Genomic DNA, 20,463 nt, shown 5'->3' with positions numbered 1-20,463 from the left:
CACACGTGCATTGTTTGTTTGAGGAACACCTCAAACAACAAGATGACTGTAAATATATGTTTCTAATGCAAGTGTAATGAGGCCAGTGGACGTCGTAGATTAAGGAGAGATTGCACATGTGTAAAATAACTGTCCTGGAAATAGCATTTATGAAAACTGCATATTCCCATATAATAACTGCAAAACTGCAAACTGGTCACTTGAAGTGTGCCTATCCCGCAACATTATTAAGAAATTTGAGCAAATACACACTTTCAAATTAGCACATGGTCACACGGACAACGTTCTCAAATTGAAAGCACATCAGTGTTAATCCTTGTTAAATTTTATAGCCCCATGATATCGAAACAGTAATTGTTGCACACTGGTATAGAACTAAGGCTACAAATATGTTCTGATTCAGTAAACACGACAGAAACACACCTGTTTCTGCTAAAAATAAATTCCGGTCTGGAAAATGTGCTAAAACTGAAGCATGACACTCCCTACATCTTCACTGCCCTCTAGGTAAGTCAAACTTGTAATAAGGGAGACAAATGGCATCATATGCAAGTAATATAATGGCATTGTCTGTATGTTACAAAATAAGGTGATTTTGGGGTCTGCATTTGCTTCCCTTTTAAATTATAATAGACCATATTTCAAAAAGAGAAATATGATACCTAATTGCTTTTACACTTTTATGCATCAAACAAATTAAACCTAATATGACATCTACTAAACGTTTATTCTCATCACCCTCCATTTAATGTATACCTTCTATTCTCCTGCTGTTTGAAATACAAGTAACGTTTATTTTATAAAGTGAGAACATGTTTAATTGTGTATTAGGCTTTAAATATTGTAGCTTCTCCCTTTCACGCTCTCCTGTAACACAACATGACTGGCACTAACTTTATCTACAAAACTGCATTCAGATAAGGGTGAACACACGGGAATCTTCAAGCTTAAAACATGTAGCAACTTGACTGAAGAGACTGCCGGTTACTAGATCTTTTTTTCTTTTAACAAGCAGCAACATGCAAAGGAAATAAATCATGTCAGAGGCCTGTCTATTGCCTATTGTCCAAAAGACCTCCTTCGTATTTATCTGTGGGTGCTGCAATATGTAGAAAAAGTGGTGAACTATTAGGATGCAGACATCAATTCACAGTCATACTCATGCAAGTTTGAAGTCACTTCCTTATCCCTGGTGCCAGCCTGCTGCTTCTAGTTGGCCATCTGATGCTTATTTTATTATTCATGGTTAACTCCTTAGGCAGTAGTTTATGTCTGCCCTGTGGGCCACCTCTAAGTACGTTTCATGGCAGACATGCAAGCTAATCCCTGTACCAGAGCCTTCTGGCGATCAGTGAGCTCTTAACACTGACATTCAACCATCTATATCTCCTCATTTCAGCAAGGAAATTTAGGCATAGCACAATTTATGAATGTCATTGATTTATTTTCTCAAAGGTTCATAATTCTTCCAAGGAACTCAGAGGAACAACATTTACATCACGTGATCGACCTTGACTGACCTTACCACTGAAATATTTTCTTTGTGTCAGCTCATAAAACATGCTGCCACCTTCTCATCAAGACTTCTGACCTTAGGTTTTAGGATATGGTGGGATACCACACATCAGAATATCTCGGAGGACAGGGAAACTGGCTGTTGAGAAAGCTATAAGTGCAGAAAGGGTTTCTGAGAAACCTATGAATATGCTATTACAAATCATGGATACCATCATCGCAACAATCAGCAATACGTCAATGTTGGACCTTCATTTTATCACATGAGAAAACCAATGAAAAGCATTTTGTATGCATTACTCAGTAGATTACAGGGGCCCCTTAAAGCTTGGTGACCCTTCAGTTAAGGAGGTTGCAAAACCAATTTCTAACCTAGAGGAGAGAAAGGGCAGGTTAAATATGTTTTCTGCAAGCAATTGAAAGACCTCAGGTTTTCTACTGCTACGTTTTTTTAATATTGAAATTTAAGGAAATTTAAGGAACTTGTTGCTGGGTGTGATAATCGAACCTTAAAGAGTATGATATACTAGTTGGACAGAAGGGTAGTACTACATCTGGCTTCATGAGTTCATACCTTTAAAACGTTTTTTTGAACTCACACATGGGATTTCGATTGTTACTTCCAACCCATCACAATCCAAAAACTATTGAGCTGCATCCAATTGTCACATTTATTAGCTTTTTAATCCTAAGGGAGAACATTTTACTAACTTGGCATTTGATAAAACTCAGTGAAAGATGTTTTTCATGCCCAGATACTCATGTGTGTGGTTGGTTTAAAGAACCAAGGTTGTAGGCCTGTTTACAAAATCCAGCAAAGAAAAAGTTTCAAATATTAGTAACTGTTCCCTCCCAAATAGAGAGAGCTAATTTATCTTATGCCTTGTCCTCTGTGGCATAGTTAATTTCAGATACAAGGGATCTTTAAAGTTACATCTATGTGCATGAACTGTTTTATGATTATCTCCATTTTCTTACACGTTTAGAAGAGTGGCATGATATAACAGAAATGTAGGAATTATGATAATAGTTGTAAACTCTCTCATATGTGTCCTTTTTCTTTGCCTTTTCTTTTCCTCCCTGAAGAGTTTATGAGGTCTTCAATGTAGGGTGGAACCTTCACTATTAACCACATGATCAGTAAGAAGGGCATATGCATAGGGGGTCTTCAACCATTGAGAAGAGGGATGCAAAAGAGCTAGAAAGTTGGAAGGGGTCAGTAACACATTTCAGTGATATTGGTAAATAATCAATAAGACGAAATGGGGAGCATCATCTGGTTTTCTAATATAGAAATACACATTAAGTCGAGAAAACATGGACTAAAATATCAATGTCATGGTTGGGGCTATTTTAAATGTACTCCAGGTAGCAAGCAAAATGTTGCAATTGGCTGGGCCATTAATTATTTTACTGATTCCACGTGGTTGTATCAAATTAACTCTGTGTTTCTTGTGTGGACTCACTTGTGACAATGGACAGTTCTGAACTTATTTAACATATAGTGGGTAATTAGGTTAATTATAGTGCACATCTTCTCTCTCATTCACCTTTATTGTACAGTTTCTTTGAACATCACAGCGTATGTGTAACAGGTGCTAATGTAAAGGACAGCATGCTAAGCATGTTATCCAAGAGTTCTCAAACATAGGGACTATCAAGCTCCGACACAAAGCAAAATCTAGGTGTGCAGGCTAGTTGTTTTAGACTAATTACTAGTTCTGGAATACGTTTTTTTTTTAGTTGATCCCCTTGGCATGTGCTCTCACTTTATGTGAAGATTTCTATATTTTGTATGGTCTGAACTGGGATGGATTGCTTCTAGGGTATTAGTAGGCATAAACTTTCCTTGATTACTATTTTTTACATTCAGTCTTAAGGATGAGTGGCATCGCCAACATATGTTTCCTTAGCTGCTTACTTCCTATGCTGCAATCTGCCACATTCTTGTATAGACTATTTTGCACCTGACACAGTTGCATTTCTTTTCAAAAAACAAAATTGAATCTTTTAATTTTACTGGTCATGTACCGTTACTGTTATACCTTGGTCCACTGCCTCGAGTTACCTTTAAATGAACGCTGCTCTCTATTTCCAGCTTATTAAAGAACATGAAGGCTTGGTTAGCAGGATGTGGCAGAATATGGCAACACCCATGCCTCGTTGGATAAGATGGGGTGAAAACATTTATACTGGAAGCCTGAGCCAGCTGCTGTATACAATAAGTAAAAGAAGAAGATAGACTTGCCACTTCTAAGAAACAAAGTACCTTGGATTTGCAGTGGTTGTAAACAAAAGTCAACATAATTGTTACCTCACAACGGGCATGTTACTAGATTGAGGGTTTGGGGGCTACTGCCGACCGAAGGGAGGTCTCCCCCGGGAGGACTGGGAAAGGTGAAGCAGTCCAGGACTGCATTGGGCTACGGTGGGCTCTATTTGGGCTATATGATAGCCCAAGGTATATAAGCAGCAATTTTATAGGGCAGTCACCATTTGGCGACAGGTGACACAGGGCTGGTGGTTTGTGCAAGGGATTAATAATTTCTCTGTTCTTGCTGCGTTCATCTTGTTTGAAGCATGTTGGCAGACTGTAATACTGAGTGCTAGTGGAATAATCTACCCCCGTAGTGCCTGAATAATTCTCTGTGCCTGGTTAGACTTACCAGCAGGGAGTTGTCGTGCCATGTCCGTAGAAGAAAAAGTCGAGCCTGCTGAGCATTGTGGGCCACATGGACTTGGTGCGTGAAGGCACGCCCGGTGCTCTTTGCCCGGCACGCAAAGCGACGAGTGGCGCAGCGTCGGCCATTCTGGCCTGTTCACCACCACGCAGTGCAAGGAGTGTGGGCACCCAGGTAGGGATGAGGGGACGCCCTCGCTTGCCTTGTGTGGTGGCCTCCGGAGTTCAGGTAGGGAGCCAGGGAGCACGTTCTTTCTCCCCACTCCCCGGTGAAGGCACTCCGGCAAGGAAGGCTCGCTGTGTCCAAGTGGAGAGCTTGGGTGGGGCCTTGGTAGGATGGGTGGAAGGCCCGCAGCGCTGGCAAGCTGCCTCTCATCCTCAAAGGGGGGGCAGGGCCTTTACCAACACATGCGCAGCAGCTCAAAAAGGGGGGGTGGGTGGGGCGCCTCGGTCATTGTCATTGGGAGATATGCCACAAGAGGAAGGAGAAAGAGAGGAATTAGGGGTGGGTTTATGCTGTTTTTGAGAGGGAAGTGTGATTGACGGAGGGTTGGAGGGCATATCAGGTGAATTAGACACTACATATGAGCTTGAGGCCAGGCAGAATATAGGTGAGTGCCCCCAGCTCATTTGGAGAGGAACAGGGTGCAAGTGGGGGCTCAGAGGGCCTGGAAGGGAGAGGAGGATCCGGTGAAGTTTGGGATAGAGGAGCAGGGTCAAGGGGTGGTGAGATGGCTCTTGATAAGCCAGAATCTGCACGTTGGCCCACCATGTTGGTTTGGAGAGATGATGACAAGGAGGAAGGAGTGGGCCATAGTAAGGGTGGGGATCTTGGAGCTGGGATATGGGAGTGACCACAGCCGGTCTCTGGCCAGATGCTGAAGGACAGTTTGCCCAGTGTGGCGGGAGGCAGAGAGGGAGGGTGGTCAATGGGGTTAGGGGTGAAGGGGTTAGGAGATTGGGGTGGAGCAGCAGAAGAGGAAGGTTAGGAGCATGATGGCACAGGGGTTTCTAGGGTGTGGGGGGTCGCATGTAGGACAGGACATGGGTCGCTCCAGCCCACCGGACCTTATTTCTTGTTTGCAGGAGGCGTCATCATCAGTGAGACGTGATTCAGGTGAGCCAGGTATGGCTCAGCTACCCCAGGGGGAAGAGAAGGCGGGGCTATGAGAGGCTGGTTGGATGTTGTCATCAGAAAAGTTCCTTGCCCGGCTTGGGCATATCAAGGAAGCCGCTTTGGGGCCATGGGAAGGCTTGGGCTGTGCGCCCGCCGGTGTTGTGCAATGGAGAGGCAACATTCTGGTATGTTAAATTGGCATAGGGGGCTCCATAAGGCCCTTCTGCATCAGCCAGAAGAGGAGGAGAGGCAACGACATTGGGCTGGGCAGGAGGGGCATCAGGTTTGTTGGCACCTAGTGAGTATGGTGAAGGCGAAATGGGTCTAACCTGGTTGGATTTTTAGGATGAGAGTGCAGAAGGAGGAAAGATCAGGGACGATAATGAAGCTGGGGGATCAGTGACAGTGGTGGGTGAAGGGGCATGGGGGTGTCATCTGATCACAATCTTCCTAAGTCGTTGCAGGGGTAGAGTGCTGCAGGGAGGCCTGGCGATTATCGGACCATACAAAAGCAGATGCAGCCGGCTAGGACGAAGGCACCGGAACAGCCACCAACCTTGACACCAGGTAAGAGAGTTGCGTGCTGCATGAAAATGGTATCAGTGGCTATTGAAGAGAAAGATAAAGCTGGTGGTGGGGAGGGCTGCTTGATTAAAGGGGTATATGTACTGGATGTTGGACTGTCGACAGGAGAAAGAGGGCGCGAGTGCTATGGGAACAGTAACGTGTCATCAGGGAGCACAGGATAAGGGAAGGCACAGTACACTGGGGTCAACAGAAGAATTAGCAGCCAGCTCCTGAGGACGAGGGGTCCAGGGTCCTGGAGGAAAAGGCTCCCACTCCTACTCTGGAGAGGTTACATTTTTGGTTGCTCAATATGATCGCAGGAAGAATGCAGAATTGTTGTTGGAAGGGTTCACCCAGGGATTTCGTTTGGGGTACAGGGGACCAAGGAAGCGTCAATGGGCGGGAAACCTGAGATCAGTAAGGGGGCATGAAGAGGTGGTGAGGAATAAACTTGACAAGGAAGTGTGTGAATGTCGCATGGCAGGTCCTTTCATGGATTTGTCGATGCAGAACCTCAGTGTCTCTCCCATTTTGGTGGTGCCCAAAAAAATAGGTGAGACAGTTTAGAACGATTCAACATGTTTCATGGCCGGAGGGCACCTCGGTAAATGATTTAATCCCTGAGATTTAACAAAAGTGTCAAATGCCTAAGTGGACATGGCAATGGTCACGGTAGAGGAGGTTGGACAGGGGGTATTGATGGACAAAAGTGACATTAAGTCAGCTTTTCGGCTGTTGCCGGTGCACCCTGATGATTTTGAGTTACTCGGCATCCAGTTTGACGGGTGTTGGTATGTGGATAAGGCATTAACAATGGGATGCTCCATTTCTTGCTTTCTTTTTGAATACTTTAGCACCTTTTTGTAATGGTTATTCATAAGATCCACAGGCCACAGTAGGGTGACCCACTACTTGGATGATTTTTTCTTTGTGAGTCCAGCAGGACCAAGGCAGTGTAGGTAGTTACTGGAGCAGTTCCAGATTCTTATGGGGAATCTGGGTGTGCCCCGTGCCCTGGAGAAGACAGGTGGACCGAGCACAGGGTTAACCTTTTTGGTGATTGAGCTTGATTCAGGGACAATGACGGCACAGTTTCCCGAGGACAAAAGAGGGCCATGATGGCCTTGGTGACAGCGGTGTTAAGCAGGCACAAAGCAACTGTCTGGGAGATACAGGTTCTGCTGGGACATCTCAACTTTGCTTGTCGGACGGTGCAGGCTGGCAGGACATTCTGTAGGTGTTTAGCATTGGCTTTAGTGGGGAAGAGATTACCTCATCACCATGTTCGTCTCTCGGCAGGCACAAAAGAAGATTTGCATATGTAGCATTTCTTCCTACAGTCCTTTAACAGTATTTCTTCACAAGCATGGCAAGAGTGTGAATGGGATGTTCAAATCTTTTCTGATGTGGCAGGTGTGTAAGGGTTTTGTATTTACTGGCAGGGGAAGTGGCGTGCGGAAGAGTGGCCCCTTGAATGGAAGCGGGGGGAAGGGCACAGTGTTTCTGGAGTTGTTCCCCTTGGTAGTAGCAGTCTTTGTGCGGGGGGCTCTTCAAGAGCACAAGAAAGTTGTCTTCAGGGTGTACAATTTGGCAGTGGTCCAGGTAGTGAACAGGCAATCTGCAAGGACCCATAAGTGCTGCAGTTGCTGAGGGTGTTTGTGCTGGGTTGCTTGCGCCATGACATTTCGTTTAGGGCAAGACAGGTTCCGGGTGTGGATAATGGCATTGCGGATGCTTCGTCTTGTTCACAGTGGGGAAGGTTCCATGGGCTGGTCATGGATGCAGAATTAGTCAGGATGGTGATGCGCTGTGGAGTGTAGGCAACAGGATGCTTCTCTTGGCAGTTAATTTGTTTGTTCCTTCTATGCGGGAGGCTTATGTACTGGCATGGCAGGAATTGTTGTGCTCGGGGGCAAAGAAATGGCAGGCGGTCTGGCAGTGGGTGGAGGATGTGGTTCAGTTCATCCTGGGTTTGATTGAGAGGGGCCAGTCTAGGGTCACTATAGTGGATAAACTAGCAGACATTGCCTTTATGGGGAAACTGCTGTGGGGCTGTGCGCCATCAGTGGGTGAACTGGGCAAAAGGATGTTAGAAGGTTAGACAGGACTGGGACGGCCAGGAGACCTGTTACATTGGATCTGCTGAAATGGATAGTAGCAGTGCTTCCTAGCATCTGTGTGGGGAAGAGGAAGATCTCCTGTTCAGTACCCTAATGTCATGGATGTTCTTCAGGATTTTCGAGTTTCCAAGGTCTTGGAGAGTAGGCACTCACGGTTTTTTTTGGGGGGGGGATGTTCACATTAGTCAGTGTGTGTTGCACTTTTTTAAAACAGATCAGGCCCCTGTGGGCAGGTCAGTGTTCCTGAGTGCGTACCGAGTGATGGGGTTGTGTCCTTGGCGTTTGGGAAGACAGCTGCATGCTCAGGGAAGGGAATCATCAGCAAGAGTGTTTCAGCATGGAGATGGTAGGAAGGTCACAGCTTTTCTTGTGTTGGCGGGTCTGTGCAAATGCCTAAAAAGCCTGGGGTTGGAAGAATGGCCTTTTGTGACCCATTCCTTCAGAACAGGTATGGCAACTGAGGCGAGCAGGCAGGGATGGAGCAGTGCAGCAATTATTTGCGTAAAGAGATGGAGGTCCGACTGCTATCAATGCTATGTGTGCAGTCAGAGCGTTTTGGGTTTTGGGAGGATTTTCTAATGTTGTTCTTTGTTTAGCAGATCTTGTCCCGGTGCTGGACATCGGCTTTATTACGATTTGGTTGGTGGGGCATTCGTTCATTAAATGGGTCGAAAGGTAGGCAAGAGCAAGCAGCTACGGGAGAAGCTTGGGATAGAACTAGGAGCGGTATTGTGTGCCCGAGAGAGAAAAGGGAGGGATGAGATGCCAGGAACTATTGTTGTGTTTGGATAGGTTGAAGTCAAGAGGCCAGTGTCCGGACCTTCTGTTAATCCACCTGGGGGAGAATGACTCAGACAGACAGGCTCGGATGTGCTAAAGGCAATAAAAAAAGATTTGCAGGAGATTTAGAGGTAGTGGAGTGGTTGCCATTTTATTTGGACAGTGTTTGTCCCGAGCAGGTGCTGGAGGTGGGCTAAAGAACCGGGAGCCATCGAGAGGACAGACCGCAAGATTAACAAGGAGATGCACGTTTTCTGCAGGGATAAGGGAATTACCTATTTGAAGCATGTGGATTTGGGTATGAAGATGTAGAGTTTTTTCACAGTGATGGTGTGCACCTGTCCTCCTTGGGACTGGAGCTGTACTTATTACATATGAGTAACGGGTTACGTCACCTTTTGAACGAGCGTTGGGGGCAAAAAAAGTCAGTGGGGTCACCTTTTTCTGGGGACGGAGTCATGGCGAGTTCACATGGCATTCAGAACTGTAGGAATAGCAAACCTGGCAGTCCACATTGAGAACGAAAGTGGGGGGGCTGGAGGGCAGCAGGCCTGGGCAAGCCAGAAAGTTAAACATGGCCTTAGGAATTATACTAGTTGCAAGTTCATTGTTATATTGCATCAGAAGGCACTTAACGATAGTGAATAGTTTGAACAGTTTAAGGATTACAATATGGCAAGGCCAAGGTTAGGGGGTGGGGGTAAACAGTTTGAACAGTTTGAGGAGTACAGTATGGGAAGGACAAGGTAAAGGGGCAGTTTGTAGGTAATTGGCTGTATAGTGAGGTCAATAGTTTTGTAAAATGAAGGCCAAGGTTTTTCAAGGTGTAAGTACACCTGTTATCCAATTAAGTGGTCTTTTCAACACAATGCGCATGTCAGTGTCGGTAATGCCTTCCTCTTCCCCAGTGGGGCTTTAGGGGTGATTGACGTTGGGAGGGAGGTCTCCCTCTCAGGAGGATTGGGGAAGGGGGAGCAGTCTGAGACTGTGTTGGGCTATGTTGGGCTCTATTTGGGCTATATGATAGCCCAAGATATGTAAGCAACCATTTTACATTTAGAGGTGAATTTTGTAGCTAATTGGCTGTTTAGTGAGGTCAATAGTTTTGTAAGGCAAAGGCCGAGGTTTTTCGAGTTGCAAGAGCACTTGTTTTCCAATAAGGCACCCTTTTCCACACAATGCATGTGTCAGTGTCAGTAATGCCTCACTCCCCAATGTTTATAGGTACTTAAATCTATAATCTGGTAGCAAAAGGGAGTAAATGATACAAATTCAAGATAGCCTAATCTCAATTTAATAAATCAAGTCTTTATCCAGGAAAGCTGTGTATTTTTCTTTCAAAGAAAATAAGTTCTCTGGGTGAGACATCACTAATTAGCATTTCCTCTATTCTCTGGTAAGATGTAAGGAAGAGGTTGCACATAATTCGGTTATCTTTTTAAATCAGTTGATGGCCGACAATTGTCATTTAATTTTATTAGTTTTGAGGCACCTGTCAGTGCCCGAATGAGACAATCTTGCTTCTGATGTAACTGCTGTTTAATTATATGCAAACCGTTATAGGTGTGCTCTCTGAAAAGGTGATGCATTTGTTACTATAGATGAGGCACAAAAAAAATATGTACACTTTCCCTTAGAAAAGATTACGCCAAAGAAATGGGGCAATGTCATAATATTTGCTAAAAAAAAGATCAGGACTAACTGTTCTTTATTGTGATTTCTTTCTTTCTTAAATTCGTAGATAGGATCTTTGGAAAAGACTTTGCTAATCCTTAAAATAAGAATGGTTACTTGAAAGCAGTATGTTTTTTTGCCTGTAAGTAATACTATGGACTACATAAATTTAGTTGTGATGTCATTAGGGCATGCAAAACGTATGCTAACTTTTTTCATGCAGTTTCTTTTCTTGATACTGAAAATGAATTTGATAGGGCTAGGTAATCGTTTCTGTGGGCAGGTGTTGAAAAAGATGACTTCCCGAAAATGGGTTGAAAAATACAATTCATTACAAATCACCCAGCATCCATACTCAAAAACCCAACCCAGACCTTTCCTTTCTTGTGCTGTAAATTCCTTAAAATTCATTATACCTATCTGCATTTCATTGTGCAGTGTGTGGACTTTTCCCTGATGAAAGTTAAATGGGGGTATCAAGCCTACCTTTTGGGCAGCATCTTATCAGTCAGAAAATATCCATGAATCATGTAACTGCAAAAGCCAGGATAACCATACTTGAACTTTTAGTATTATCACATTCACAGACTTTCAGCCCACAAAATGCAGCCATAAATACAACCACAAAAGGACCTTTCCCTCCAGCTGAACAGCTTTAAAATATATGGTAAATATATGTTAAGCTCTCCTGACTTCATGATTTTAATGATCAACAAAACTTAATTTTTTTTTAAGTTGCTGGAGAACTCTCATTTTTCTGCAGCCTCCCCAACATTAAAACAATATGTGGTGGTACCCCTGACTTTTCTAGGGGCATCAAAGCATACATATACTGTTCATTAAAATGCCCTGGGCATTGTGGGGTTCACCTACCTAAGAGAAGTGAATAATAAATTTGCTGCTTCTGTTGCTCATTTAATACAGTTATATTATGTCATTTGGGTGTCCTGGTGCACACCTGAGACACTCATATGTTATTTTTCATGAGGGGTGGTGCCCCCTGAGCCTCCCTGGGCCCTTTGAAGGCCACGGGGATCCCATCCCCTATGGCCATATTTTTTTGTTTTAAGGGAAGTGGGGTGCACAGCCTCCCTTCCCAAGCCACAATGGGCTCAGGGAATCTATCCCCCGAAGCTGTATCTTTTTAATAAGGGGAAGAGGCATGCAGCCCCTCTCACAGGTCCCCACAGGCCCAATGGACCACATCCCTATGTGGGTGACCTGGTGCCCACCCAGGACACCCACAAAACACTATGATTGAGACTGCATTGGTGCCCCAGGGTCCCCGCAGCCCCGCAAGCTCCCTGCATTCACCTATCCTGGGTTCATCGGCACCCAAAACTGCTCCTTATTTTTCACTGCTCCTGCCAGGTGGAAGCAGTCTTTGTTTCCCAGCCCGCAAGAATGCGGGCAGGGAAAAAAAGTCTGCTCCCACCTGTTGGACCTGGCTTTTTGACAGGGTCATGCCCAAAATGTTTGCCTCCTTCCTCCTATTTTTTCTGACCTGTTGTTGTTGGCTTTTGACCTCTGGGCACTTTACCACTGCTAACCAGTGCTAAAGTGCCTATGCTCTCTGTGTAAATTGTACTATTGATTGGTTTATCCATGATTGGCTATTTAATTTACTTGTAAGTCCCTAGTAGAGTGCACTATATGTGCCTAGGGCCTGTAGATTAAATGCTACTAGTGGGCCTGCAGCACTGGTTGTGCCACCCACTTCAGTAGCCCCTTAACCTTGTCTCAGGCCTGCCATTGCAAGGCCTGTGTGTGCAGTTTCACTGCCACTTCGACTTGGCATTTAAAAGTACTTGCCAAGCCTAGAACTCCCCCTTTTCTACATATAAGTCACCCCTAATGTGTGCCCTAGGTAACCCCTAGAGCAGGGTGCTGTGTGGGTAAAAGGCAGGACATGTACCTGTGTAATTATATGTCCTGGTAGTGTAAAACTCCTAAATTCGTTTTTACACTACTGTGAGGCCTTCTCCCTTCATAGGCTAACATTGGGGCTGCCCTCATACATTGTTGAAGTGGCAGCTGCTGATCTGAAAGGAGCAGGAAGGTCATATTTAGTATGGCCAGAATGGTAATACAAAATCCTGCTGACTGGTGAAGTCGGATTTAATATTATTATTCTAGAAATGCAACTTTTAGAAAGTGAGCATTTCTTTGCACTTAAATCTTTCTGTGCCCTTCAATCCACGTCTGGCTAGGTTTAGTTGACAGCTCCTTGTGCATTCACTCAGACACACCCCCAAACACAGGGTACTCAGCCTCACTTGCATACATCTGCATTTTGAATGGGTCTTCCTGGGCTGGGAGGGTGGAGGGCTTGCCCTCACACAAAGGACTGCCACACCCCCTACTGGGACCCTGGCAGACAGGATTGAACTGACAGGGGACCTGGTGCATTTCTTAGACACTCTTTGAAGTCACCCCCACTTCAAAGGCACAATTTAGTATAAAACAGGGCCTCTGCCCTACCTCATCAGACACTTGCTGGAGAAGAAACCTGAACCAGAAACTACATTTTGCCAAGAAGAACTGCCTGCTGCTCAAAGGACTCACCTGTCTGCTTTCTCCAAAGGACTGCTGCCTTGCTGTTGGCCTGCTGCCTTGCTGAACTCTTGTCTGGCTGTAAAAAGTGCTCTCCAAGGGCTTGGATAGAGCTTGCCTCCTGTTCCCTGAAGTCTCAGGACCAAAAAGACTTCTCTTTTTCATTTGGACTCTTCGTGCGCTGAATATTTCGACGCACAGCTTGCTCTGCGGCGAGAAAAACGCCGCACACTGACGCTGATCGACGCGAAGGCTTCGGGGTGACCGGAACTTCGACACACGGCCTTGCAAGGACAACGCCGCCCGACTTCCAGAACGGAAATCGATGCGACGCCTGCCGTGAGAGCGAAACTTCAACGCACAGCCCCATGGAACGACGCGCAGCCGGAGAACAAGCAGGAGAATCCACGCACAGACCCCGGGACATCTGGTAATCCCGCGACCCACAGAAAGAGACTGTCCGCACGCCGGAAAACGACGCACGACTTCCCCGCGTGAAAAATAACGACGCAAGTCCGTGTGTGCTGGGGAGAAATCGACGCACACACCATTTTTCCACGTATCTCTTCTTCTGCGGCCCTTTGCGGAGATTTTCCACTCCAAACCAGGTACTTTGTGCTTGAAAGAGACTTTGTTTGCTTTTTAAAGACTTAAGACACTTTATATCACTTTTTAGTGATATCTTTACAAATTCATATTTCATCTTTGATCGTTTTGACCTGCAAATACCCAGATAAATATTATATTTTTTCTAAACACTGTGTGGTGTATTTTTGTGGTGCTATATTATGGTATTGTATGATTTATTGCACAAATGCTTTACACATTGCCTTCTAAGTTAAGCCTGACTGCTCATGCCAAGCTACCAGAGGGTGGGCACAGGCTGATTTTGGATTGTGTGTGACTTACCCTGACTAGAGTGAGGGTTCTTGCTTGGACAGAGGGTAACCTGACTGCCAACCAAAAACCCCATTTCTAACACCACCCAATACTTTCCCTGCTCTTGCAGGCAGGGAAACTACAGTGTCCCAGCGGTAGGCTCCCCAGCCAAGGTTAGTGGGCTAGCCCTGAGGGATGGGGTTCCCGGGGCCTTTACAGGCTCAGGGCGGTGAGCTGTGCACCACTCCCTTATGTTTACAAATAGGCCCCAGGAGATTGTAGTAGTTTAGGGAGGGGGAACCGCATGCCCCTCTCATCTGTTTTAAATATTTGGCCTCAGGGTGAGGTCCCCGTGGACCATTGGTAGCTTTGGGAGGGGTCCAAATGATCTCCTCTCCTTCACTTAATATTAGTCCCCAGGTATGGGGCCTAAGGGGCCCATTAGTGCTTGGGGAGGGGGGCACATTCACACCCCCTCCTCAAATATTTTAGTAGTAATAACCACCAGGGCCTGGCCTACCAATGGGAGTCAAATTTATAAAACTGAAAATCCTGTAAGCATTTGTTTTTTAATGCTGAGATCATTTGGTAGTCCTGCTGGGATTGCAGCTTAAAAATAGGATTATTATTTATTTTGGCTGCAGGAGGGATTCCTCTAGGACCCCCACTAGGGCTAGAGAGGCATGGGGTCCCTACTCTGCCCTCTTATGTATTTTTGCTTAAACAAATTCAGGACAGGGGATTAAGGCCCATATTTATACTTTTTTAGCGCTGAATTTGCTTCGTTTTTTACACAAAATAGGCACTAACTTACAAAATACAATTATATTTTGTACGTTTGTGCTGCTTTTGTGTAAAAAAATGATGCAAATGCGGCGCTAAAAAAGTATAAATATGGGCCTAAGTTTCTGAATTCTGTAATGGCTGCCTGCAACATTTTCTTGCGTGTTGCAGGTAGCCAATCAAGAACACTTGTTCCTGCTGGAGCCTTGCTCCTGAGAGAGCGAGTTGTCCCAAAGGAATTAAAGCCTCCTACGCCAATCAGAACACTTCATTTTTTTAACTGGGGTCGAGGGAGTCTTGCCAGAGTCTCTCGAACCCCCCACTCTGATATACAAACACTTTTTATGGTTAATTTCCCTAAAACTACTGAATTGATTTACACTAAATCCCAAAGGGATATTTTCTGGCGCAAGATCCACCTTCCTGTCAAATTTGGTGTAATGCCATTCAGCAGTTTTTTCGGCAGTGATGCCTAAAAAAAGTCTATAGAAAATGCATGGGGAAATTTGGTTTCAGGACTCCACCTTTTTTCTTAGCCCCTGCTTCATGGATCGCCACAAAACTTTCAAGGAAGGAGATGAGGCGGATGACTGGCACTGGGTAATATACATAATAATAATTCATATATCACAGAACATGCATTGCGATTTGCAATGTCATTTGTAAATTGCAACGCACCTTTGTACTTTGCAAATTGGTACTTTTCATTCAGAAAGTCAGTTCTGCTTTTTGCAGCTACAAAGTGCTTCTGTAGCTTTAGCAAATAATGTATTGACTTAAAGTTGCTTTAAACTATTCCTGGAAAATAAACACAAGTAATAAAATAAACTGGAAATGTTTCATCTTAAAAATGCTTCCTTTCTTTTTGCGAACGTGCATTTTTAATTTTTAATGCACAGCTTACATATAGGTATGCTAGACCGAGCAGTGGTGCCTGAGTAATTGCACTGGGGCTTGCTTCAGAGCACGCATGTCAATCCGTGAATTCTTTCTGAAGGTATGTATTCTATTATCACGTATCAATGCCGTGGCAACTGACATATACAACTCCTTTAAATGCTCTATGGTAAACATGATGTTATGGATGCATGTTAGCAAAAACTTAAAAAGGGGTTTAAACTGTGTAATGCCTTTTAGCGACCTAATCATGTTTTGAAGGTTTTACTGCTGAAGGTTAATTGAAGCAAGCCAATATAAATATTAATAATTCATGGGAATATATAGATATATAGAAACCTTACTCCTTACAATAGGCAAATGGATATCAATTTATTCTAAATTGATCCCAAGACCTACATGTAAAAGGACACTTATTCATTAATAAGTGTCCTTGTTTTTTTAATCTAATGGAAAATAGACTCAACCTACAATAGGATTTAGATTTGAACAGTATTAATCGGTGCAACGTCAAACGGCCACGATTAACATTAAAGCGGGTGCTCGCCATGTTTTTGCACTCAAGTGAATGACTGAGGCAAGAATGGTGAATAATTAATGTGAGAGGTTTTTACACCTTTCGCACGTGGTATAATATTGCATTTACTATTCCCAACACACAACTGCTGGTAAAACAAGCCTGGGATGGAGGAACTGTACAAGGAAAATATGAGAGCCGAGGGGAAGGGCAATAAAGGAAAAACTGCTCTGATGCTTTGTACATCTGCCACAGCAAGCGGACCTTCCTTGTTCAGATCCAGCAGTGTTTGCAAGGAGCAGATGAGAGCTCTCCCTCCTGATCCTTAATGACAATATGTGGCTCAACAGAAAGGAGACTGGAGGTAGGCATACAGCAGGTGCTCAAGCTGGTGAATCAATATTGAATATTTGCCCTTATAAACAATCCAAACTATTCAACTATCTTTAGATGATCGGAAAACTCAGCTGAACATGTCTACCAAGACATATTCCATGCATGAGAATGGGCAGCTGGCAAGGGGACCAATAGACTTCCCGCCAGGAACTGAGCTTAGTTGCCAGTGTTGAAAAACGCCTTGAGCCTTGCCTGTTCAGCGTTGACCAGCTTTTTCCACTTTGTACCATTTGAACTAGTCTAAAACTGGGTGACACCTGTGGTCAGAATCAGAGGAGTTGGGCGAGAAGAGACAATGGAAAACTTTTGACTAAATGCTTTGGGGCAGACTACCAACTATACTTGCTGCTGTACTTACCTGAAAACCTGGGAGAGTACCTCATAATTCCCTGATCTACCTATCTGTAATCTAGAGGCTTGACGTATTAAAGGAAAACTCAATTATGAGACATCAAAAGCTGATGTTTCATTCTGAGCTGCTTCCTTACCTGTGCCTAAGTCAAGACCTCTTGTTTTAGAAGGGGACAGGAGAAAATGCCAGAACCTTGACCAAGTAGGATTCTGGCAATACAATTGACACCAGATTAGATTCGTAATGATGGCTTCCTTTGGTTGATTAGAGCCCCATGAGTCTGAATGAAGTAGCACATCTACTTTGCATCTTTGTGCAGCCTGGGCTAAATGAGAACATTGACGGTTCTTACGTTATGCCAAGAGGCAGAAGAAAGAAGTGGAAAGGAAGATGTCATTAAGTGTATTGAAATTTGACACAGACTGGTCCCATGAGTCAAATTTCTAAACAGCATCTACCACTGATATTGATTCCTACTGGTACCATAAGCCCCATATCTTTAAGACAGAGCCTAACTTACTTGATGACCATTTTTGGGATTCAATCCATTGTTCAACATTTGGGGCAATTTGAATATTGATTGTGTTTGAGGATATCAGTCAGTCGGCACTCTCTTCATGAGACCCATGGATTCGTTCTCTTTGGTTTGAAACATTGACATAGTCATGGGGTTATCCAGTCTATAGTACCTAAATCTTTCATATGCTCATGTGGAAGTTGGACTCTTTATGGATACCTTGCGCAGTTAGGATGTATATATGTACTTATAAAAATATTTTTTTACACTGAGCACTTTATGCACCTTGCACCGTCTGCACTGATTCTTTCAAAACGTTGCTGTCATAACGCTGTGTAAATAACATGTGAATAACACATCACATTGGCATGATCTCTGCACCCACTGAGCATTTACTGTTATACTATCACATCCGTATCTGATTTAGTACAAATGGGGTGAAAGATCCTGTGTAAAAATTTGACCCTCTGGACCAGTGTGTGGAATTTTTATGAGTTGACCCAGTTCCAGTCTGGGTAATTGGGTCAGTTCTTGTGTTTTTGTATAACCTCTGTGAACTGACAGCATTGATGATGTTGCAGTAAAACAGATAGATTGATTTAAGCCTCTTGTTGATCCAGTGTTGAGATTAATTTTCCTAGAAGGATAATAGGAATGCTTGTTTGCTGTGTATATTTTTGAAAAGGGTATTATTGATCAAATAGTTCACTCTTTTCTAGTCAAACGGGGTAGACAAAGTTATTGGAAGATCTACAGAGGAAGAGAAAATATCGGATTATGTGGTAAGAGAGAATTTTCATTTCTTTATAGGTTTTTCTTTTACAAGGGAGTGCCGACGTTTTTGAAACATCCTCTTGAAACAATACCCAGAAGCCAGAAATCTGTAAATAATGTCTCTGTTCCCTTGATGAAGAAACTTGGGCAGCCTCCAATTGGGGCTGTAAGTGAGTTATTTAATGCAGCATAATCAAGTTTTCAGCCTGCTTGGATACATGGGGCATGGTATGTCTTTGTAGGCAGATGCAAAGGTATTCCATTGTCAGGGTCTCCCCCTGGAATGTGTGTGATAGCCTTTTAGAAACGGGGTTTCTAGTTGGCAGTTGGTTTGCACCCTGTCCAAGTAGGGACACTCACTCTAGTCAGGGTAAGGAAGATACCCGCTCAGATAACCTGTGTCATCCCCTTAGTAGCTCGTCACGAGCAGACAGGCTTATCTCAGAAGCAATGTGTAAAGCATTTGCTCATAACACACAGTAATAAGTGAAAACACTACAAAAGGACACCACACCGTTTTAGAAACATAGCCAATGTTTAGCTGTGTAAAACAAGACCAAAACAATAAAAATCCAACATACACTGTTAAAGATATGAATTTTGCAACATTTACTCAAAAATACAGTTCCTTGAAGTCGATAGCTCCACCTGGGGCTATCACGGCGTCGTGATCAACAAAACCAACAGTTCAGGCCGTCTGTGGCATCGCGGGCCAGCTGCGGTGTTGGGGAGACCCGCAAACAGTACCTTTGGAATTGCAGGGTGTTGTGATCCTTGCAGTGAGCACCGGAGAGTGGCGTCGCTGGTGTCGCAGTGTCGGTTCCGGAGTCGGTGCAGGTGTCCTCGGGCCCTTGAAGTCACACACGTTGCAGATCGAACTCTGGGCTGATGAAGTCAGGAGCGCTGGCGTGGTGGCATCAGGGCTGCGGTGTGAAGTGGGACGATGTGACGTGTGGTGCCCACAGGTCAGGGTGCAGGCAACGGCTCAGTGACGGCATCCAGCAGTGTCGGTGAGACCAGGGCTGTGGTGTGAATTAGGGCAGTGCGATGTGTGGTGTCACCAGGCACAATGCAGGCAGCGTCATCGTCGTTGCAGAAGCGCTGTCGTTGGTAGGCCCAAGCCGGCGGTACGGGATGGGATGGTGCTTCGTGACCCTCACAAGTGGTGTCCACAGGCCACGGTGCAGGCAAGGATGCCTGGTGATGACACTGGAGTTGATGGTGCTGGCGTCGGTGGACCGGGGCTGCAGTGCGGGAAGGGACTGTGCTTTGTGTACCTCACGAACAGTGCAGGCTGCAGCGCCGGTGTCAGCAGGACCGGCAGCGTCAGGCATGCCTAGGCTGTGGTGTATGTAGGGGATGCCCGAGTGCGGGGCCCACAGGTCGCAGTGCGAGCAGCAGCTCAGTGAAGTCAATGAATGACAGTGTCAGTGAGACCAGGGTAGCGGTGCGAACCGGGGCAGTGCGGCTCCGTGCTGTGTGGGCAGGTGACGGGACAGGCCAGCGGTGCCGTTGGTGGCGTTGCAGTGGTTTCTTCTCTTAAACAGCACAAAACACCAGTGCTATAGGTCGAGAAAACTGAAGTCTTTGGTGTCCCCGAGACTTTCAATGGGAGGCAAGCTGTACTCCAAGCCCTTGGAGAACTTTCTCAAGCAGGACACACAGCAAAGTTCACCCTTTACACTCTTGTCAGGCAGAAGCAGCAACTGCAGGCCAGTCCAGCAAAGCAGCACAGCAAAGGGACACTACTCTTCCTTCAGCTCTTCAGCTCTTCTCCTGAGCAGAGATTCCTATTGATTCCAGAAAGATTCTAAAAGTCTTGGGTTTTGGGTCTGCTACTTATACCCCTTTCTGCCTTTGAAGTTGGCAAACTTCAAAGTAAAGTCTCACATGTTTCCAAGATCCTTCCTTGTCCAGGCTAGGCCCCAGACACACACAAGGAGGTTGGAGACTGGATTATGTGAGGGCAGACACAGCTCTTTCAGGTTTGAGTGACTACTCCTCCCCTCCCTCTCAGCACAGATGGCTCATCAGGATATGAAGGCTACACCCCAGCTCCTTTTGTGTCACTGTCTACAGGTGAGGTGTAAACAGCCCAACTTTCAAACTGACCCAGACGGGGAATCCACAAACAGGCAGAGTCCCAGAATGGTTTGAGCAAGAAAATGCCTACTTTCCAAAGGTGGCATTTTCAAACTCACAATCCAAAAACCAACTTCACTAAAAGATGCATTTTTAAATTGTGAGTTCAGAGACCCTAAACCCCATACTTATATATGCCCTCAAAGGGAATCTGAGCTTTAAAGTTATTTAAAGGAAGCCCCCATGTTAACCTATGAGAG

The sequence above is a fragment of the Pleurodeles waltl genome, chromosome 1_2, assembly GCF_031143425.1.
Source record: "Pleurodeles waltl isolate 20211129_DDA chromosome 1_2, aPleWal1.hap1.20221129, whole genome shotgun sequence".
In the NCBI taxonomy this organism is placed as follows: Eukaryota; Metazoa; Chordata; class Amphibia; order Caudata; family Salamandridae; genus Pleurodeles; species Pleurodeles waltl.
Note: the sequence above shows the minus strand (reverse complement) of the source record.